At 41.4% G+C, this 19,531-nt stretch overlaps 1 long non-coding RNA gene across 1 annotated transcript; it reads right to left on the minus strand.

Annotated features, from left to right (window-relative positions):
* Positions 1-3,510: 3,510 nt before the first annotated feature.
* Positions 3,511-6,713, minus strand: LOC141371283 (uncharacterized). The gene is made up of 3 exons (XR_012376109.1): positions 6,525-6,713; positions 6,313-6,390; positions 3,511-3,697 (listed from the first exon to the last, which is right to left on the minus strand). It is a non-coding gene; the product is annotated as an uncharacterized lncRNA (long non-coding RNA).
* Between the last annotated feature and the right edge of the window lie 12,818 nt (positions 6,714-19,531).

Below are 19,531 nucleotides of genomic sequence, written 5' to 3' on the forward strand. Positions count from 1 at the left end.
TCATTCACATGATTTCCCTAACATTCTCTGATGTTGTTTGCACAAGGATGCACTTCGGTGGGCTTGCGTCACATTTCTTCATCAGATCAAAGCAGTTGGCATGGGTGGAAGAGGGGCCCATCTGTGTGTGTTCCTATGTGCAGGAATAACACAACTTCCGTGTGTCTGTTTATGGGAAATATTTTGTCTAAGGAAACAGTTTGTTCACAGCATCCTGTTTTAGGTGTTTAGGATTTCCCTGCAAAATGAAGTAACCAAATAAGCTGTTTGTCCCTCAGTATAACTTGATGAAAACAGTTCTTTTTCTGTAGCTGTGAATATCTTAATATTAATCTTTATTACCTTTAACTGCAATAAATCCCATTTAGCATTGTTGAAAAATCAGCTTATCATTGCTAGCTTAGATTTCATGTAAACTTGAATCTGATAAATTAAAATGGTAGGTTTACTACGTGAAAGAACTTTTCTAGTAACTTGTTAGTTTCTGCACTTTACGTTTTTGTCTTCCTCGGTATCTTCGTCCACCACTAATAATAGTGTTTTAACATTTCGATAGAGCCAGTTAGGTGGAAGTCTTTCCTCAAACTGTTCGTGACAACTAGATACATTAATATATATAAATTTAGGAATGAATTTTAACTGGGAATTATCATCTTAATCATGTGGCCATTTTACTGGCAGGATGTACAACCATCTGTATGAATCTCTAAGTCTCTTGTGGGTGTGAGTTAGTGGGGAAGGAGGGTAGGAATGGACCTTTAAACCATTATAGTCAGTTCTCAAATTTATGTGCTAAGTAAGAGGGGAGTGACTCTGATAATCCCAAAGTGTGGATCATCTAACAGCTGTTTCTCATTATTCACTGTTTAAGTGGATAATGGAAATTTTTATTTTTTCCTCACATACTTATGTTCTTAATTCTGTTTGGCTATGTAATAAAAAGTATACATTTTTTACTTAACTTATTTGAGTTCCAAGAGCTAGGAGTGGGAGGAGGGCGGGCATTCCAGAAGCATGCTGGTTGGTGGGAAGAATTCAGCCTGTATTAAACTTTGTTAAAAATACTCAAGAAATTGGGTAAGCCAAATAGGGAAACTATAAGAGATTACTTTAGCTCACCTCCTTATTTGAGCACTGAATGGTCAGAGGGATGTTTTTTCAATTTATTTTTTATTTTTTAAAGATTTATTTATTTGTGTATTTGACAGAGCGAGTGAGCACAAGTAGGGGGAGGAGCACAAGCAGGGGGAGCGGCAGGCCGAGGGAGGGGGAGAAGCAGGCTCCCTACCGAGTGGGAAGCCCGATGCGGGGCTTGATCCCAGGACCCTGGAATCATGACCTGAGCCGAAGGCAGACACTTAACGTCTGAGCCACCTAGGTGCCCCCTTTCAATTTAAATGTTAGGGAATGAAAATTTTATATTTATTTTGATATTTGTGCACACTAATGAAATACGCAAGAATTGCACATTTGAATAAACTGAATCAACGTAGATTGAGATAATCCAGATAGCTAGATAATCAAACTAGATAACTCAGAAACAAACATTCCAGTTACTTTTTGTCAGCAGCAGGGTTTCTTTGAGTTTGTTTTCCATTTTATTTTGTCTATATTTGCTTACCTCAAAGTAGTCCTAAAATGGCTACATGAAAAAATAGCTACACTTACATGGCAATATGCTCTGTTTTTTTCTACTTAATTTTAATTGGACAGATACGATATATATTTTTAATTAATTAATTAATTTTAAGGTTTTATTTATTTATTAGAGAGAGAGAGAGAGAGCACACAGGAGCAGGGGGGACGGGCAGAGGGAGGGGGAGAAGCAGACTCCCTGCTGAGCAGGGAGCCTGAGATCATGACCTAGCCGAAGGCAAATGCTTAACTGACTGAGCCACCCAGGCACTCCTGTGATGTGATTATATTTGAATGCTGGAGTGGGAATCAGAATATGTGGGTTGTATTCAGAGTTCTACCTCTTCCTGCTGGTAATATGAGGAGACATCATGGCTCACTTTTGTCTAATGCTAATTTCAGTTTGATAATACTACTTGAAAGAGCTTGAGCTTGGCCACAAGCTTGATATATGCAAACAGTGTGATCTATATTCCAAAAAAAAAAACCCTCCTAATATTATCACAGGCTGAGCTAATAAGAATAAGTATCTAGAGAAAGAGAAGGCGGTCATCCTTTTCTGATCTGCACTGTTAAGACTTCAGCTGGAATAGTACGTTCATTTCATGACACCACATTTTGGGTGGGTCATTGGGAAGGTGTTCGGCATCTGGACCCATGGCTTTCAAAAATTTTTGACCATGATTCATGATAGGAAATACATTTTATATCATAACTCAGTGGTGTGTGTGTGTGTGGTATAATAGAAAAATATCATAAAATATCTATACATGTTATAGTTTTTTTTAAAGTTTTATTTATTTAAGTAATCTCTACACCCCACATGGGGCTTGAACTCATGACCCCAAGATCAAGAGTCACATGGTTGTGCCTCACTGACTGAGTCAGCCAGGTGCCCCAGTGATAACAATTTAATACATGTGATATTTTCCATTCCACTAAGTAATGTTACGTTATGATTCATTTTTAAACAATTGATATTATGAAGCAACTCAGGAGCACATCCCCACATTTTAGAAAACACTAATCTGAAACATTTATTTGACTGTAATAATTTAGTGATTATCATCATCATCATCATCATCATCATTAGTTGACACTAAGCAGCACCTTAGTTAATATGCAATTGCTTATTGAATAGTGTATACCGTTCAGTATACATTTATATGTTGCAAAAAATAGTCAATCCAACTATCAGAGGAAGGTAGGTGGCTAGCTACATACACAATTAAAATGACTTCAGCGAGAGCTAGTCTATGTGGTTCCACTGCTTAAAAGGAAGAAAGTGTTGGAGCACCTTTGTGGCTCAGTCAGTTAAGCATCTGGGTTCAACTGGGGCCATGATCCCAGGGTCCTGGGATCCAGACCGCATTGGGCTTTCCGCCCAGCAGGGAGTCTGCCTCTCCCTCTCCTTCTGCCCTTCCGCCTGCTTGTGCTCTCTCTCAAATGAATAAATCTTAAAAAAAAGAAGAACGTCTCAGAATTTTGTCTTAACTTTGTATATCAGTGATGTATTTGTCAATCATATTGTTATTCCCACAGGGGAATAGAAGAAAAAATCAGATATACCTAAAAAAATCAGAAATACCATTTTGATTGATTGATGGATGTTACCTATTCGAGAGAGGGAGAGCATTTTAAATAAAAATTTAAAATACCATTTTAAACAAATAAAGAATGGAGACTACATTGCGGTCAGTGTAAGCAAATACAAATTAAATTCCCACTTAATGCCTGGCTCCCTTATTTCATCTGCCTCCTGTCCCTAGTCAAAGCACCTCTCTCCTGCATTGTTGAGCATCTGAATTCCTGACTCAGAATGACACTTGCTACAAATTTGGTTGAAAAAACAGCAGCCATACTTTTCTGATTAAATGATGCATTTATTGTTTCAAGTTGTGTAGTGCCATATGAAAGGGGATTACAGGGCACTTTGGGATTGAATTTTACAAACCCATATTCCCTATATTCCATTTGATGTATCGCTTTGGTATAGCATATGCTATATCATCATCTCTCTGGGTTTTTGTCTCTTTGATAATACTTTCATTTTTCATTCCACCTGAAATAAAAAAAAAACACAGGAATTGCTGTTGGTATACATTGAACCCAAAAACAACAGATGATATATCACGTTTTAGCAGCACTTTGGAGGAGCCTTATCATAAAGGGATGACAAGTTTACTGGAAACGGGGCATATAGGGGGCACTGAGGGAGGGGGATGATGGCAGATGTGCTGATGGAAGTGATATAATGTGTTGGGGACAGAATTTTGTGCACGGGTGGAAGGCTCGGCCTTAACGTGGTTAGCTCATCTGTGACAACAGGAGGGAAGGCAAAGGATAGGTAGAAGCGGGGGTGGAGCTGTGGGAGCTGGGGAAGTTCTCTCTCTTAGTGAAAGAAAAAAAATAAAAAACAAGACCATCAGCTGAGTGGGAGGCTGTTGGAAAATATACTAGGGATTTGAGAGGAGAGGAAAATGCATGAAGATTCTAGATCAGGAGAGGAAACGGACTAGGGAAATGGACTAGTATATTTCTTAGGAAACGAGTGCTAGAATTTAAACGCTGGGGCAAAAATAGTATGCATTCTTTTCTTTTGAAAGATACAATTTACCTCTATAAAAGTTGGACCCATTTCTACTCTTAAAAATATGAGCTCACCTGTTCCCCTGTTCCTTTGCCAACACAGTATATTATCAAACATTTTGATCTCTTGCAATATAATATTTGAAAACTCTTATTTTGGTGTACTTTTAAATTTTAATATTTATTATACACGAAGTAAGCATCTTTTCATATGATTACAAGTCAAAAGTTACAAGAGACATTTGGATTTTTCTAGGGAACTACCTCTCAATCTTACGAGGCAAACAATTCTACTTTCTGTCTCCATGACTCAACCTACACTGGGACCCCCAGCAGCTCAGGGTAGCAAAGATCTTAAAAGAGGTGTTTGGTTTTGTCTAAGCTCAGAAGAAAGCAAGTAAGTGTCAGAATAAGGACCATAACCCAGTCCAGTTCTGTGCTTGGTGCGTGGGGAAGACAAAGGTTTTGGAGCGGGCAAGTGGTGAGCCATTCACGTGTGAGCTTTAGGAAGATGAACAAGCCCGTGTGTTTGTGATGGATGATGATGGATGAGGAGCACTGTGGCTTGCTCGTAGACGGCAGTTAGCGAGTATGCAAAGGAGAAAGAGAAAGGACACCTTCCAGGAGGGGAGCAAACTGGCAGGCACAGTGGTGGCTTCCTGGCTCTTTGTACTCCGAACCAAGTGGTCTTCTAGAGTTTCAGGAGAGAAGGCCAAGACAGAAGAGAAACTGCCAGAAGGGCTGCTCTTAGGACTGCTGTGTGTGGTTGTGTAATTTGTGTGCAGCACAAAGGTACCTAGTGGGGGAGAGTGGACAGTAAAGCTTGAAAATCAGCCTGTGTTCTGTCTGCTATGTCAGGAGCCCACAGGGCTATGTAAGCCCGGAGAGGGTTCTCATTTCTTAAATGTCCAACAAGAGGAGGGGTGTGTGTGACTCATTCGTTAACCCAGCCACTTTTTCCCAAATCCATTTGTCCTGAAGGGGTACCTTTCTCTAATTTGCACAAAAGTGCTATGTATGCTAGTGGTGGCCACATTGGTGCCCTCTGCAGTCATGCAGCAGTGACCTTGGCGATGGCTGTGGGTCCTCACCCACCCTCCCAGGTCCTCAACTTCCCCTGATGTCCCGAGAGTAGTATGGAAGGGCAAGAGGCAGGGCTCCCAGTTAGAAGGCTGTGGAAGGAGATCTGAGGGAGGTGACAGGTTAGAGATAGGTTTAGGGAGCTTAGGAAATAACTTGGAGTCATAGAAGGAGCTGGAAATGTTTTCCTGTAGCTAAAATGTTAAATGTTAATGAAATTAATGGAATCTACTCCACATCCAGTAGAATAATTTTACGGTACTTGCAAATATTCACATCAAATATTTGCCATCATTAATAAGGAACAGTAAGGATAGAGTCCTTTTGGTTTCTGGTCAGCTTTATTGTAGATTAAGAAGACTTTTCATCAGAAGATAAGAAAGTCGGTTTCAGGGAGGGGTCAAGACTAACACTAGTTAAATGTTATTATATCATGTAGATATTATTTACTTTGTAAGAAATTGAATCATTTTTGCATGCTGCATATCTCCAACCAATATTCACCTTCAGACTGTACAGATTTTTGGGTATTGATTCCTGTCTTTTGAGATAAACAGAATTGTCACTAGCATTCAAACAAAAAAAAGCAAAGCAAAACAAAAGACAAATAACTTTAAAAAGCTGTACCCTTGCAAATCATCTATGTCTGGACTAATATTCTCTACTCCCAAAACATGTGCATCAACTTACAGTTATAGTCATGTTCATATGGGCAGGTTAGGAATGAAGATTTTGTGTGTGCCAACCAAAAAAAAAAAAAAACAAAAAAAAAACAAGAAAGAAAGGAAAGCAGTAACCCCTAAAGAGAATGTTCAGTGTAAAGACACAGAAGATTATAGTATTTAACTTCTGAGCAAATACTCATCTAATTATTGTATTTTATGACCCAGGCTGATAAGCAACAAACAGGCAAAGACAGAATCACATAACATACAAAAGAAGAGTTAACCTTCATTTTCTTTTGAAATAACTCTAATCCCACTGGATGTGAATATTGCACTGATTTACCTGAGTATTTTGGTGTATGTTCACTGTTGTCATTGTTTTCATTTGCTTTATTCATCAATCCGTTGAGCTTTACGTGTACTGCAAAATACATGTGACTAATTACTGTTTTGAAAACTTTTACCAGGAAAATGTAATTACCCCAAGATACAATTTTACTTCCCCAGTGGCTAGTGTTACTTTCTAAGCTTATTGTCCAGTTGATATTCACTTACCGGAATAAGACAAGTGTAAATGAGGTTGGCATTCCACTAAAAACACAAAAATAAAAAAATAAAATAACTTCAGCATTTTCTCCGTCATTTAAATATTTTAATTCTTCTATCAGAACAAGTTTAACTGTGGTCTAGTTATCTGCCCTTTCTCTATCCTTTGATCAAAGGTGCTCTGCTCCCTTCAGGATTCCGAAGTACAGCCACTGCTAATGTGAGGTCAGCTCCTGTCACCATAATGGTATTACCTCATAGAATCAAGCCAGCCAATGGGGTGCCTGGAAGACTGAAGGGGCAGGCCTACAGGGTTGCCTAGGGCCTCATAGGGTAATGAGACTAGACTGTCCTCAGAGAGATTATAGTTCAGTAACAGAAGGCAGACAGGTAGCCGTGATAATTCACGATGACACACATCACAAGAATCAAATAGAGGAGGGAGTAGAATGTCAAGAGGATGGATTCTATGCTCAAAATGCCTGGATTCGGGGCGCCTGGGTGGCCCAGTCGTTAAGCGGCTGCCTTCGGCTCAGGTCATGATCCCGGGGTCCTGGGATCGAGCCCCGCATCGGGCTCCCTGCTCCACGGGAAGCCTGCTTCTCCCTCTCCCACTCCCCCTGCTTCTGTTCCCTCTCTCGCTGTCTCTCTCTCTCTCTCTCTCTGTCAAATAAATAAATAAAATCTTAAAAAAAAATGCCTGGATTCCAGTCCTGGTCCCTCACTTATTAGTTGACCTTCTGCTAGCTATTTGCTTTCTGAGTCTCAGTTTTCTCATCTATAAAATGTGGATAAAAATAGTACCTCCTGCATATGGTTATTGTGATGGTTAAATAAGACAATCCATGTAAAGTTCACAGAGCAGTGTCTGACACTGAACACATGTCAGCTGTTTCTATTATATATGGAAATATCTACATGCATATGAAATCAACAACTGTGCACTTCTAACCTCTGAGGTGTTATTCAGAGACCTAAACCCAAGTGGCTACCTCCCAGTTTATTTTGTGGCAACAAATTGGATAATCCCAAAATGTGAAACTGGAAATGAAAAGTGGATGGCACCCAAGAAGGTTGTTGGCCCTTACCCTGGCCCCATCCAGAAGTTCTCATTATGTACAAGGCAGTTTCAGGCCATGTAGAAGGAAGTGAGCCAGTAGGTCTTTGGACCCTTCCTCCAACACCCCATTCCTGTCTTCTTCCCCTCATTCTCTGGCTGTGAATGACCTACATGAGGCCTTGGCCCTAACTCTGTGTCTGGCCTGAATTCTCAGAATTACATCTCTGACTCATTCCTTCCACACTGGTTTGCCTTTAGACCTGGACTGATCCTGCTCTTTGTTCCCTTTTGACTTAGTTTAATCAGTGCATAAGTCAGGATTCTACCAGAGAAACATGTCATACACACACACACACACACACACACACACACACACACGTATATCTTCTCTCTACATAGGAGATATCCCATATATATTTTCTATATCTGTACTTACCTATCTATGAATTGGCTTACGCAGGTGTAATTTTTTCTTCAAAGAAGCCCCAGTTTTGCTGTAAGGCTTTTCAACTGATTGGATGAGGCCCACCCACTTTGTTGAGGATAATCTCTTTTACTTAAAATAAACTGATTGTTAATCATATCTACAAAATATCTGCACAGTAGCACTTAGAGTAACATTTGATTAGATAACTAGGCACTGTGGCTTAGCCAAGTTGACACATAAAGCTAACTAAACATTATACTCAGTTTCTCCAAATTCCTCCGAGGTCCAGTGAGCACCTTGCTCCCCTTAGACTTGGTCCGTCCCTTGGCTTTAATATGCCATGCCCCCGGCCTCGCTGGCTAGCCCTACCTGCCTACAAGGATATGGCTCTGTATTAATGATATTGACAGAGGGGTAGAGAGAAGCATGGGTTAGAGGGCCATTAATTCTATTATCCCATTTTATAATCCCTCTGTAGTTAGAAGCAAGGCTTTATTTTTTTAAAAGATTTTATTTGTTAGAGAGAAAGAGAGAGAGCACAAGCAGGGGGAGTGGCAGGTAGAGGGAGAGGGAGAAGCAGGCTCCTGGCTGAGCAGGGAGCCCTACGCGGGGCTCAATCCCAGAACCCCAAGATCATGACCTGAGCTGAAGGCAGACACTTAACCGACTGAGCCACCCAGGCGCCCCAGAGGTAAGGCTCTAGTAAACAAGCTTGAGATAAAGTAATGCCGTATAGGTGATATATACAACAGCTCACTGCAGATCATAATATGTTGGGAATCTTCCAGTCCAGTTATCCCTGAACCTGCCAATACATCCTAATCCTGTAGAGAACTTTAAAATATAGATTCTCCGGTACCAACCACCCAAGACCTACTAATTCCATGTCCTTAGGGGGATACTGCATATATGCACTTGAAAAATATTTTTCCTAGTGATTTTGATGGCCCTGATATGGTCTGGCCTCTTTGTGTGACTGATGGGGAAACTCTTACAATAATCTTTCAACTGATCGATGCAGCTTATCCATTCTGTCTTTCAAAGCACTTCTCTTATTTCTAGGAAAGGGTTCCCTTCAGGGTAAATTCTCTGCCGTAAGATTAATTATGCATTTTCCTTTCCTTCACTCTCTCCAGTTGGGCTACAACCGCCCACAAACAGTCTCAGCTGCATTCCAGAATCGGACCAGTCTGGCCCCCAGAGAGGGCACTAGAAGGGCCTCTGTACCCGTATGCAACACTTGCTAGCTTCAGTACAATCTGGCTTTTGACCATAAATCTTAGCTATTTTAACCGAGCTCCTATCTGTTCTTTGTGCTACTGACTGAATCCATGGCCTGGCTTCACCACCATCAGGAGTAGGGTTTTGCCTTTTTCCTAAAAGTTCTTCTTTAACAGAAGTCCTGCCCATGAACTAAAGTCCATATGGCTGGACCTAAGCACTACTCTTTCCTTATTTGCCTTGCTTCCTTCCTGTTTCCTTACTTTTCTCCTTGTTCAGTCTCTGTCATCTGGCTCCCACCCTCTTTTTGCCACTATTACTCTTATATCTATGATCTTTGCACCTTCTGTCCTATGGGAGGATAATACTAATTCATACCTGTGCCTCATTAAATTGCTATGAGCAGATTAAGCATTATAGTCTGGAATTGTTTGGATATGTGCCCAGCTCTCCTGGGTTGTTGGTGTTTGGCCAGGCTGTGGCTGAGCCCACTGTAGTGCATTTGTCTGAAGTGTGGTCCATTCTGCGGCCAGAGTAGGGGGACCATAGGCAAGACACCTGACAGTGCCTCATGGCAGCATGCGGCGTGTAGGAAAGGAGAAACTGCAGGATCTGGCCTAAGACTGAGGCTGGAGATGGAGGAGAGGCATTGGTGGCATAGAGGAGAGGCATCATCATAGACTGATGAAATAAATCAATTATACTAGTACAAAATGGAGGAAGATAACTGTTTTAACAGAAGGGTATCATGAAAAAGCTCTGGAAATTTGAGTTCAACACAGATCTACTTACGTACGTACAGCACAGCTACTAAAAATAGTTTAAGCAATCCTAGGCTACATCGGTATTCTTTAATCTTTACAATAACTCAATATGGTGCAAACATTAATAGGTATCAACTCCCTTTTATAGATGAAGATACCGGTGTTCAGAGAGGTGCAGTGACTTGCCCAAGGCGTGCAAGGTATCCTCAAATACTCCCGTGGTTTTCATTATCATTTATAGGGCAATGACTTCCAGTTTATAGCTCTAGTTTGCACCTCTCCTGTCCTTTGTGCTTCTAAAACCGCCAGCCGCCCCCAGTTTTTATGTCTCCAAAAGAATCTCAAATTCAGTATTTCCAAAAGAGAGCTCCTGATTCATACCTTCCTCTCTCAAATCTCTTCCTCCTCCATCTTCCCATCAAAGATCTGGCACCGCCATTCACCCAGTTACTTACGTCCATAACTAAGAGTCATCCTACATTTCTTTTTTCCTTTACCTAGATTTTATTTTCCCTTATCACAATGCTAGCACCCTGTTGACTCTGCCTCCAAAATATGTCTTGAATTTGAACTTTCACCACTCCTTCTGCTTCTACTTGAATTGAGCCATCAATATCTTTTGCCTGACTTTTGCAAGATACTCTTCACAGATCTCCCTGCTTTCACAACTTGCCAAGATATAGTCTGTTCTCAGCACCGTAGCCAAAATTATAATTTAAAAACATAGGAGATTCTAGAAAGATGGCAGAGGAGTAGGGGACCCTATTCCAACTGGTCCCCGGAATTGAGCTCGATATCTACCAGACCACTCTGAGCACCCACGAAACCAGCCTGAGATGTAAGAAGATCTGGATCTCTACAAACAGAATACCACAGGCGGTTGGTTTTGAGGTACGAAGCGGGGAGCCCTGATTCTGTGGGCAGATGTCGGAGGATAAATGGCAGCGGGAGGGAGGCTGGCCGTGGGGATCCTGCACCGCCGGTGAGCGACAGCCTCACGCGCTGGGGACGGGGCACAGACGCGCAGACTGGCAGCAGCGGGGAAAGGACTTTAGGGCAGCCCCTGGGGCGGAAACCCGGAGCGGCGGGGTCGCGCATGCGAACTGGGGGCGGCTGGCGGTTTTAGAAGCACAAAGGGCAGAGACGTGCCCCGACCTGGTGGCAGGACTGGGGGCGCTGCGGAGGGGCGCACAACCCAGGCCACTGCAGTTGATAGGAGCACGGACAGAAACAGACGGTGTGGCCTGGAGAGCTCACTGAAGAACACACTGCGGTCTCTTTGCTCTGAGGCAGAGGGTGGGAAACGGTCTCTTCTGCTCTGACTCCTGGAAGAGACGCGGAAAGCCGCCAGGGAAAGCTGCCAGAGAACAAAAGCCCCCAAAACTGATTCCCGCTAAGCCCATCCCCTACCATGGGGGGGGCAGGGCAACTCCACCCAAACAGGGTTGCCTGAGTAACAGCTCGACAGGCCCCTACCCCAGAAGACAAGCTGGGAAAACAAAAGGCCAGCAACCCCAAGGTCCCTAGAAAACAGGTGCATCTTTCCTTGGGTTCTGGTCAATAATTTGGACTCTATACAATCCCTCAAACACTAATCAACAGAATGACCAGGAGGAGGAGCCCCCAAAATAGAAAAGACTCAGAGATTATGACTTATGCTGCAGATTTACAAATGGATGCAGATATAACCAAGATGTCCGAGATGGAATTCGGGCTAGCAATTGTGAAGACAATGGCTAGAATGGAGAAATCAATTAATGGCAACATAGAGTCTCTAAGGGCAGAAATGAAAGCTGAATTGGCAGAACTTAAAAATGCTATCAATGAGATCCAATCCAATCTAGATAATCTAACAGCTAGGGTAAGTGAGGCAGAAGAACGAATAAGCGACCTGGAAGAATATAATAGATAAAAAGGGAAAAGAGGAGGCCAGGGAAAAACAACTCAGAAAACATGAAAATGGAATCAGAGAAATAAGTGACACCATGAAGCGTTCCAATGTCAGAGTAATTGGAATCCTGGAGGGAGTGGAGAGAGAGAGAGGACTAGAAGATGTATTTGAGCAAATCGTAGCTGAGAACTTCCCTAATCTGGGGAATGAAACAGACATTCGTGTCCTAGAGGCCGAGAGGACCCCCTCCCAAGATCAAGGAAAACAGGCCAACACCCCGGCATGTAATAGTAAAACTTGCAAATCTTTGAACCAAGGAAACCATCTTAAGGGCAGTCAGGGGGAAGAGATTCCTTACGTACAGAGGGAGGAACATCAGAATAACGTCAGACCTATCCAGAGGCCTGGCAAGACATATTCAGGGTACTAAACGAGAAGAACATGCAGCCAAGAATACTTTATCCGGCAAGGCTGTCATTCAGAATGGATGGAGAGATGCAGAGCTTCCACGACCGGCAGAAACTGAAAGAATATGTGACCACTAAGCCGGCCCTGCACGAAATATTAAGGGGGGTTCTATAAAAGGAGAAAGACCCCAAGAGTGATATACAGCAGATATTTACAGGGACAATCTACAAAAACAATGTCTTCACAGGCAACATGATGACAATTAATTCATATCTTTCAATAATCACTCTCAATGTGAATGGCCTAAATGCTCCCATAAAACGGCACAGGGTTGCAGATTAGATAAAAAGACAGAACCCATCCATATGCTGCCTACAAGAGACTCATTTTGAACCTACAGATACACCCAGACTGAAAGTGAAGGGATGGAGATCCATCTTCCATGCCAGCGGAGCTCAAAAGAAAGCTGGGGTAGCAATTCTTATATCAGACAAATTAGATTTTAAGCTAAAGTCTGTAATTAGAGACACAAAAGGACACTATATCATTCTTAAAGGGTCTCTCCCACAAGAAGATCTAACAATTGTAAATATCTATGCCCCCAACATGGGAGCAGCCATCTGCATAAGCCAACTGTTAACCAAAATAAAGAGTCATATTGATAACAATACGTTAATTGTAGGAGACCTCAATACTCCACTCTCAGCAGTGGACAGATCATCTAAGCAGAAAATCAACAAGGAAAGACGAGCTTTGAATGATACACTGGACCAGATGGACCTCATAGATATTTACAGAACATTCCACCCTAAAACAACAGAATACTCATTCTTCTCGAGCGCACATGGAACTTTCTCCAGAATAGACCACATACTGAGTCACAAATCAGGTCTCCACCGATACCAAAAGATTGAGATTATTCCCTGCATATTCTCAGACCACAGTGCTTTAAGACTGGAACTCAATCACAAGAAAAAATTTGTCAGAAATTCAGACACTTGGAAGCTAAAGACCACTCTGCTCAAGAATGTTTGGGTCAACCAGGAAATCAAAGAAGAACTTAAACAATTCATGGAAATCAATGAGAACGAAAACACATCGGTCCAAAACCTATGGGATACGGCAAAGGTGGTCCTAAGGGGGAAATACACAGCCATCCAAACCTCACTCAGAAAAATAGAAAAATCCCGAATTCACCAACTAACTGTACACCTTAAAGAACTAGAGAAAAAGCAACAAACGATGCCTAAGCCACGCATTAGACGAGAAATAATTAAAATAAAAGCAGAGATCAATGAATTAGAAACCAGAAACACAGTAGATCAGGTCAATGAAACTAGAAGTTGGTTCTTTGAAAGAGTTAATAAGATCGACAAACCACTGGCCAGACTTGGATAACAAAAGAAAAGAGAAAGGACCCCAATTAATAAAATTATGAATGAAAGGGGAGAGATCATGACTAACATCAAGGAAATAGAAACAATTGCCAATTGCCAACTATATGCCAATAAACTGAGCAACCTGGATGAAATGGAGGCCTTCCTGGAAACCTATAAACTGCCAAGACTGAAACAGGAAGAAATTGACAACCTGAATAGGCCAATAAGCAGTAACGAGATTGAAGCAGTGATCAAAAACCTCCCCAAAAACAAGAGTCCAGGGCCTGATGGATTCCCTGGGGGAATTCTACCTAACATTCAAAGAAGAAATAGTACCTATTCTCCTGAAACTGTTTCAAAAAATAGAAACAGAAGGAAAGCTTCCAGACTCATTCTATGAGGCCAGCATTACCTTAGTTCCCAAACCAGGCAAAGACCCTAACATAAAGGAGAATTTCAGACCGATATCCTTGATGAATTCGGATTCCAAAATCCTCAACAAAAGCCTAGCTAATAGGATCCAACAATACATTAAAAGGATCATCCACCACGACCAAGTGGGATTTATCCCCGGGATGCAAGGGTGGTTCAACATTCGCAAATCAATCAATGTGATAGAACACATTAATAAGAGGAGGGAGAAGAACCATATGGTCCTCTCAATTGATGCAGAAAAAGCATTTGACAAAATACAACATCCTTTCCTTATTAAAACTCTTCAGAGTATAGGGATAGAGGGAACATTCCTCAAGTTCATAAAATCCATCTATGAAAAACCCATAGCAAATATCATCCTCAATGGGGAAAAGCTGAGAGCCTTTCCCTTAAGATCAGGAACACGCCAAGGATGCCCCCTCTCGCCACTATTGTTCAATGTAGTACCAGAAGTCCTAGCAACAGCAATCAGAAAACAAAAAGAAATAAAAGGTATTCAAATTGGCAAAGAAGAAGTCAAACTCTCTCTTTTCGCAGACAACATGATCCTTTATGTGGAAAACCCAAGAGACTCCACCCCCAAATTACTAGAACTCATACAGCAATTCAGTAATGTGGCAGGATACAAAATCAATGCACAGAAATCAGTTGCTTTCTTATACACTAACAATGCAACTGTAGAAAGAGAAATTAGAGAAACAATTCCATTTACAACAGCACCGAAAACCATAAGATACCCTGGAATAAGCATAACCAAAGGGGTAAAGGATCTATACCCTAGGAACTACAGAACACTCATGAAAGAAATTGAAGAAGACACAAAAAGATGGAAAAACATTCCATGGTAATGGATCGGAAGAATAAACATTGCTAAAATGTCTCTGCTGCCCAGAGCAATCTATACCTTCAATGCCATCCCGATCAAAATTACAATGACATTTTTCATTGTGCTGGAACAAACAATCTTAAAATTTGTATGGAATCAGAAAGTCCCCAAATTGCCAAGGAAATGTTGAAAAAGAAAAACAAAGCTGGAGGCATCACGTTGCCCGATTTCAAGCTATATTACAAAGGTGTGATCACCAAGACAGCATGGCACTGGCACAAAAACAGACATATAGACCAATGGAACAGAATAGAGAGCCCAGATATGGACCCTCAACTCTACGGTCAAATAATCTTCGACAAAGCAGGAAAAAACATGCAATGGAAAAAAGTCTCTTCAATAAATGGTGCTGGGAAAATTGGACAGCCACATGCAGAAGAATGAAACTCGACCATTCTCTAACAGCATTCACAAAGATAAACTCAAAGTGGATGAAAGACCTCAATGTGAGACAGGAATCCATCAAAATCCTAGAGGTAAACATAGGCAGTAACCTCTTGGACATCGGCCACAGCAACTTCTTTCAAGATACATCTCCAAAAGCTAGTGAAACAAAAGCAAAAATGAACTTTTGGGACTTCATCAAGATAAAAAGCTCCTGCACAGCAAAGGAAACAGTCAATAAAACAAAGATGCAACCCACAGAATGGGAGAAGATATTTCCAAATGACACTACAGATAAAGGGCTTGTATCCAAGATCTATAAAGAACTTCTCAAACTCAACACCCAAAAAGCAAATAATCAAGTCAAAAAGTGGGCAGAAGATATGAAAAGACACTTCTCTGAAGAAGACATACAAATGGCTAACAGACACATGAAAAAATGTTCATCATCATTAGCCATCAGGGAAATTCAAATCAAAACTGCATTGAGATACCACCTAACACCAGTTAGAATGGCAAAAATGGACAGGGAAAGAAACAACAAATGTTGGAGAGGTTGTGGAGAAAGGGGAACCCTCTGACACTGTTGGTGGAAATGCAAGTTGGTACAGCCACTTTGGAAAACAGTGTGGAGGTGCCTCAAAAAATTAAAAATAGAGCTACCCAATGACCCAGCAATTGCACTCCTGAGTATTTACCCCAAAGACACAGATGTAGTGAAAAGAATGCACCCCAATGTTCATAGCAGCAATGTCCACAATAGCCAAACTGTGGAAAGAGCCGAGATGCCCTTCAACAGATGAATGGATAAAGAAGATGTGGTCCATATATACAATGGAATATTACTCAGCCATCAGAAAAGATGAATACCCAACTTTTACATCCACATGGATGGGACTGGAGGAGATAATGCTAAGTGAAATAAGTCAAGCAGAGAAAGTCAATTACCATATGGTTTCACTTATTTGTGGAACATAAGGAATAGCAGGGAGGACATTAGGAGAAGGAAGGGAGAAATGAAGGGGGGGAATCGGAGGGAGAGATGAACCATGAGACACTATGGACTCCGGGAAACCAACTGAAGGTTTTAGGGGGGGGGGGATGGGTGAACCCGGTGATGGGCATTAAGGAGGGCACATACTGCATGGAGCACTGGGTGTTATATGAAAACAATGGATCATGGATCAGCACATCAAAAACTAGTGATGTATTGCATGGTGACTAACATAACATAATAAAATTAAAAAAAAACATATCATGCAGTTTTCCTGCTTAGGTCCTTGCAATAGATTCCCATTGCAATTAGATATCTGAATTTATTACCATTTCCATTAGGGTGCTGAGTGATCAGACCTTTGTCCACCTTTTTGGCCTTATCTCTTACCTTTTCCCATCTTTTTGTTCCTGGACATGTCTGGCACATTCATTCTCAGGACGTTTGCATTAGCTCTTCTCTCAGTCCAGAAAATACTTCTACATATAATTTCTTGCTTTACTCCTTGCCTTTCAGGTCTCACCTCAATGACACGCTCTTAGAGTGGCCTTTCCTGACCACCCAAGAATGCTCTGTCATGTTATTCTCTTTTATTTTCTTTCTACCACTTATCATGATCTTATGTTCTTATTATTTGTTTGATTCCTTGTATTGGTTTGTCTTCTCTATTAAACTTGTAAGCTCTTTTGAGGGCATGGACCTTGTCTGCCTGATTCATTGTACCACAGCACCCAGAGCAATGCTTGGCTTTCCCCACTACCCGGTAATATTCTCTCCAGAGAAGAATATTCAACATGGTGAAAAATTTGGAAACTTAATGAGAAACAAGTCATGAAATTTCGGTGTTTAGTCTGGAGAAGGACAGACTAAGGAGAGCCATGTCAGGTTCATCACCAGTGATATTACTCTCTTGTTCATTTCTGCTCTCTTAGTTTCTCCCCAGTGTTTAGTCATTGATGCTTCTAGTTGGGTTAAAAATAAACTCCAGGGGTGCCTGGGTGGCTCAGTCGTTAAGCGTCTGCCTTCGGCTCAGGTCATGATCCCAGTGTCCTGGGATGGAGCCCCGCATCAGGCTCCCTGCTCAGCAGGAAGCCTGCTTCTCCCTCTCCCACTCCCTCTGCTTGTGTTCCCTCTCTCGCTGTGTCTCTCTTTGTCAAACAAATAAATAAAATCTTTAAAAAAAATAAACTCCAATTCTGGGCCTTCTTTTCTCCTTATAATGAAAACCTTTGAATTCAGATGAAAAGTGTACTTCTGTCTAAATGCTCAGCAGAAGAGTTGAGCTTCCTTATGCAGCATTCTGTGATTTTATTTATGCTGTACTTGCACTGTACGATCCCATGCTAGAGACTATGTTCTGATAGATGCAAAGAACTGGAAAATTGAATTGAATTTCCTTTTATGCAAAAAAGTAGTTAAGTGTATTCTCCTATTTCCTAGGCATTAGGTTGCAAACACCATCATCTTTTCTCATATCTCCTGATTTAAAATAAATTAGAGCCATTTTCATAGCAGTACCGGGCGTGGGAACATCAACAGCACAGGATATAACCTCACTGGAATATGGTTCCAGTTCTGGCAGTCCTTCTCCAGATACTGGTGCCTATTTTTCCACTGAAATATGTCCTGACTAATCCTTGCAGCGGGCGTGGCAAGTGCGGCTCTGTTGCTGAGTCTGTTAGTGTGATCCAAGGGTCAGCTCCAAAGACCCATGTACCTCACACCGTGCCGTTGATGACCTGCCTGAACAATCCAGAGTCCAAAATTACTCTCTTGACAATCCTTCCTAAATAGTTTATTTCAAATATTTTGTTTAAATTGGATTGCATTTTAATCAGGAAGTAATTTAGATCAGGCCTAGAACAGAGTCACTCCTTTGGTGTAAATATTCTTTCCAGAACTCTCCAGTGAATATATTTATAGCTTACTTGGAAATGGTAACACTCTAGAACACAAGAAAAACTAATTTCCCTTTCTCCTGCTATCTGTTCCCAGAGTCAACATCACAATTGTAATAGCATAATAAAAGATATTGGAGAGGTTGGGCCTGAGAAGTTATTTTTGTTGTTTAAAAAGAAATTTCTCGTCAATCATTCACTGAATGGTTTTGGCAGCTACTGAAAATTGTTGCCTAGATCCACTGTTTTGTTGAGGGTTCCAAAATGATGAGGTTTTTTTTCGTAATTTTTTCATTCCTTCTGTACATATTAGCTGGAAATTTGCTTAAAAAATGAGCTTCCCCTTATTAACCACTTGATTTTGTTGAAATGCAGTCCACACAGGAGAGTTAAGTTAAATCCTCGAATAGTTCCCTTTAGTTATCAACTGTTAAGAATAAGGGGGTGTTACCTTAGTAACTAGCAATGCCGACCAATGATTTGAGGGGGTTAATTATGATTTTTACATATTTGATGCATTGCTGTCATTTCAGGCATTTTTAAATGTTTATTAGGAGCCCCTTCATGGTGGCTTTTGAGTGGGTCTGGAAGTTTCCATCAGGTAACCAAGCAGGCAGGTCAAATCAAGAGCTACTACAATGGGATGTCTGGGAGGGAAAAGGGGTGGTTGCTGAGGGCCAACTCTACTTACTTGGCCTGAAGCAGTATGTTGGACTCACAAGGAAGCCATATAATTTTTTCTTCATGATTTGTTACTCTTTTATTTATGACTGAGTGATTACTTGGGTGCCTATGTTTATCTCTTCATATTTACTCTTTGTTTACCTCTCTATGTAATTTTACTACACTGAGCACTGTCTGTACTCCACCCTCCCCATGGCACAGTGTTGAACAGAAGTTATTAAAGTGGACATCACTCATCCTATTTCAATTTCAGGAAGAAAGCTTTCGGCATTTCAACAGGACGTATGACTTTTGTGTGCTCCTTCTATGTACACACAACACTACCCCTACCCCAGCCCCCATGCACATTTGTAGATACTTAAAAAAAATTTTTTTTTTAGAGAGAGACAGTGTATGAAAGTGAGGGGGGCAGGGGCAGAGGGGGAGAGAGAGAGAGAGAGAGAGAGAATCTTAAGCAGGCTCCACGCCCAGCGCACAGCCCAATGCGGGGCTCCATCTCACAACCCTGAGATCATGACCTGAGCCGAAATCAAGAGTCAGACACTTAACTGACTGAGCCACCCAGGTGCCCCTGGAGATACTTTA

The sequence above is a fragment of the Callorhinus ursinus genome, unplaced genomic scaffold (genome assembly GCF_003265705.2).
Source record: "Callorhinus ursinus isolate GAN/ISIS: 27379988/994484 unplaced genomic scaffold, GSC_fseal_2.0 scaffold64, whole genome shotgun sequence".
In the NCBI taxonomy this organism is placed as follows: domain Eukaryota; kingdom Metazoa; phylum Chordata; class Mammalia; order Carnivora; family Otariidae; genus Callorhinus; species Callorhinus ursinus.